Here is a 4,623-nt window from a genome sequence, read left to right on the forward strand (position 1 = left end):
TAGGCGGCATGCGGCCGGAGGATTCTGTCCATGAGCCGCTGAAAAGTGGCCGGTGCCCCGAACAACCCGAAAGGAAGGGTAACAAATTGGTGTAATCCAAACGGCGTCGTGAAGGCTGTCTTTTCTTTAGATAAGGGCGATAAGGGGATCTGCCAATATCCCATGGTTAAGTCCAGTGTCGAATAAAAGCGAGCTGCGGCCAGCCGATCCAGCAACTCGTCAACCCGCGGCATTGGATAGACGTCGAATTTCGACACCGCATTCACTTTGCGATAATCCACACAGAACCGAACCGAGCCGTCCGTTTTAGGTACCAAAACTATCGGGTAAAGCAATGGCCCCGTGTTGACGTTCTAATGGCCCGATGAGGTCCATACCAATTCTCTCGAAGAGGACCTGCATAAGAGGAAGAGGGCGCAACGGCGGTTTTGGGGAGGCCGGGGGATTCACTAACTGACATTCACGACAAGCCGCGCACCACCTGCGCACATTCTCGTGAATGCCCGGCCAAAAGAATCGGGCCATTAACCGGTTCAAAGTTGCTGCCTGTCCCAAATGTCCTGCCATAGGATTACAATGAGCCGCCTGGAAAAGCATTTCCCGACGGCTTTTAGGAACTAACAACTGGGTTGTATCCTGTTTTGTCTGAGCGTCTTGGGTCACTCGATACAACCTATCTTTTAAAATAGCAAAATAGGGATAATAAGGGGGTCGTGCCGGCTGGAGCGGCTGTCCGTCGATGGAGCAGACCTGTTCAAACGCATTTTTCAGCGTCTCATCCCGAGACTGCTCCAGGGGAAAATCATCACGCTCCGGGAGGATTAGCCTCTCGGCAGCGCTCGGTTCTCCTGTCGCAGGCTCAGGCAGCTGCGGTACCGCCTCCCCTGCCTGCACGGCCGCCTCCCCTCCTTGCTTCTCCTTTCCCCAAGAGACATCCGAGCACAAATACCCCAATAAGTGATTAAAAGCTGGCCAATCATTGACCCCCGAGGCGCTCGAGCTGGCCGGCCCCGCCCCCCTGGAGATGGGCCACAGTCCCGCGGACTCCGGCGCCGGACCGCCCCTTCACCGGGGCTGCGCTCGCGGTGGGAGATTCACCCGGGACCTAGGGAGAGGGACAGGTTTAGAGGTAGAAGAGGGGGGGAGAGAGAGAGAGACAGAGGGCAGGATTTCGCCCCCCCCGGCACACCACCATCTGGTCCTCCGCCAGTTGAATGGCCAGGTCCAGCAACGCCGGCCGGTGGCACTGGACCCACTGCGCGGTGTTCTTCGGCAACCGCGCGACGAACTGCTCCAGCACCACGCGGTCGATGATCTGGTCGACGTCGCTTCCCCCGGCCAACAGCCATTTGCGGCACGCGTCCCGGAGCTGCTGAGCCATCACGAAGGGCCGGCCATGTTCCCCCAGCTCCAGTGATCGGAAACGCTGACGGTGTTGTTCGGGGTTCAGCGTCCCTCTCTCCCGCTGCAGACTTCGCTGAACCACGCCCCCTCGCCACACTTAGGTTTTGGAGATCATACATTCTTCTCCATCTGCACTTCAATCTCCCGTAGGCCTTTTCAACTTCAACTTCATTTTTGCATTTGTTAGATTCATTAATGCAGTGAAGTAAAGAGATAAGACGATATAAGAAAGGAAAACAGGAAACCTAACTCGGCCCCAAATTCATGTCACTCAAGGCACTGTTGTATCATATGTTAGCACAGTGTCCACAATTATGGCTCCAGTGATGCAATCCATCTTTAATATCTTTCCACACTTACACTAAGTAAACAAATCCCTTGCATAGTAAATGCATTACATGAATTAAGCCAGAAGAAGAAGCGGTCACACTTTATTTTAAGGTCCTCTATTAACAAACCGTTAACTACTACTTTTGCCTCAATAAACTCCTAATATGCTGCTTATTAATAGATAGTAAGGTAGTTATGTTTAGGATTAGGGATGTAGAATATGGTCATGCAGAATATGTGTTTTATAAGTACTAATAAACAGCCAATATGTTGATAATAGGCATGCTAATAAGCAATTTGCTATTAGTGAGAATTGGTCCCTATACTAAAGTGTTACCGAAGAAGCTTAAAACCAAGAACAGGTTTTAACTGGATCTATTCACAGGAAACTAATAAAGCCCAAATATATCCCCACATCCTAACCGGCAATAAACAAAAGGAATCCGCTAGTATCACACTACATGGAGGAATTCACAGAATGCAAGATATGTTTACTGCAACACATTTTATGTGACTAGATTTTTACAACAATAGGATGTGGTTTACAAGAATGGATATGACTGAATTAAGATGACTTTACTTTGGATTGCCTATTAAAACAATGCAAAAATGTTTTTAGATAACAACTGGTTTTATATAATAGAAAATATTATTTTACATGAAAATGTTTTTATATGAAAATGTTATTAAATGTGAATTTAAAAGGAAATAATATTTGTCTTGGTATATCCTTGGGATATGGCATAATACTCTGTATTCAGTTTCCATTGGTCATATTAATTAACAGTCCCACTTTATATTATGTGGCCTTAACTACTATAAAGTAATCCTTTGATACAATGCACTTATTGTGTACATACATGTTTTACATCGTACTTATATTTTAAAAATGCCTGCATGTAATTACATCTGTAATTAGTTTCTGTAATTACATTTATAATTACACTGTTGACCCATCGCTTACACCTTAACCCACCCTTAAACCTACCCATACCACCCTTAAACCTACCCATACCTTTAAAAGTGGAAAAGCAATGAAACACATTCATCACTCTTGGATCACTATTTCATCACTATGGCTAATCCCTTGAGATCAAGTGAACATGCGTGGGCTGCTCTACTTATGAAAAGCCTTGTAAAAGAAAACTATATTCCTTCCCTGAGTGCTGAATGACCAGCTGATGGACTTTTGGACACTGGCAATGAAGTCATGCTGATTAGATATGCTCTGTAAAGCTTGATTGAAGACAGCAGTCGGGATGTTGGAAATGGTACAGTTATAACGATTCTTATACTGATTTGTTTGCACAAATATACATGTTTGGGAATAAAAATAACACTCTAGTGATTACACAAGAAGCATTTGCGTATCATTAAGTGGTACGCAGTAGAGAATGAACATCAGTGACATTGCAGAAGACCATCACCTCTGTTGCAAACTGTGAGATTTATGACACAGTATTCAGCCTATAGGCCATAACCTTTCACAATCATAACATGGTAATGGGAGATGTGTCCACTACGGGAGACGGCACCTGAATGATTAAACCCTTGCATTGCACAAGAGCATGAAACGAGCTGATGTATAGCCATTTTCAGCACTTACTCGGAGGTAAACAAGCACACTTATTCATTATAGGCTCTTTATTTTATTCCTTTGATGTGAATACAATATGATTGATTCAAGGAGATCAAGTATAAAGCATAAGGGGTGTTTATTTTTGCCTTATCATCCCATTTGCTCTGTTTGTACATTTAAGAACGATATACAGTAGTCTACACTGAAATGATCTGCCTGAGAGCAATATGAGCCATCAACAACTCGCACCCTTCAATAAAGCATCTCACACTGATCTTGTACAAAAATGTCAGAGGACACATAACACTTCGGAAAGGCCTTTCATGTGTTTATGGATTTAAGATAAATGGTTCTTATAACTATTTTTACTTCACATGTGTGAGCTTTCCAAAGCCATTTTGCCTGCATACATTCCAGGCTATTTTTATGGGGAGTGAAAACAAGACTCTCTTTTTCAGTGTCCATCATTTCTCTGTGTTTCAGAAACTAAGACCATTTTCATGAAGTCAGTCCACAATGCAATTTGCAGTATAAATGCCCACTGGCCATGTTCTGTCGTGTATTTTTCTTGGTAAATTACTTGTAAATCAAATCACTTTATTGTCACTGGATTTATTGTCACATATACAAGAGTGAGCCAGTCATGTATTGAGGGTAGCAGAAACTAAGACCATTTTCATGAAGTCAGTCCACAATGCAATTTGCAGTATAAATGCCCACTGGCCATGTTCTGTCGTGTATTTTTCTTGGTAAATTACTTGTAAATCAAATCACTTTATTGTCACTGGATTTATTGTCACATATACAAGAGTGAGCCAGTCATGTATTGAGAGTAGAACAGTAGTATTTCTGGAGTTCAAACAGTACGGCATGACATTAACAACACTAAGCTTATGGATGGTGTGTGTGTGTGTGTGTGTGTGTGTGTGTGTGTGTATACAGTATATATAACGCTAATATCTTAATTTGCTTAGGATGAAAACATCTTCCAAATGCATAAAAAGTACAGAACACATTATACATCTTAGATATGCAATAAATACACACATTACTATAATAATATACAAATAATGTATATGTGGAGAGTAATTTACAATATAAAAAGTTGTAAATATAATATAGAGTAGTTCTTGTTCTTTTTACACTGAATATTTCTCAATGTGGGTTTATTTTGAAAGTCAATAGACAAATACTTTGAATAAAGAAAAAGCATATTGACAATCGTGGTGCATGTTGTCACATAATATGAAGTAAGTTGTCACAATGGGAAATGGGACTCAAAAAATACCTAATTTATAATACTTTTCAAA

The sequence above is a fragment of the Sinocyclocheilus anshuiensis genome, unplaced genomic scaffold (assembly GCF_001515605.1).
Source record: "Sinocyclocheilus anshuiensis isolate Anshui unplaced genomic scaffold, SAMN03320099.WGS_v1.1 scaffold1003, whole genome shotgun sequence".
Classification (NCBI taxonomy): Eukaryota; Metazoa; Chordata; class Actinopteri; order Cypriniformes; family Cyprinidae; genus Sinocyclocheilus; species Sinocyclocheilus anshuiensis.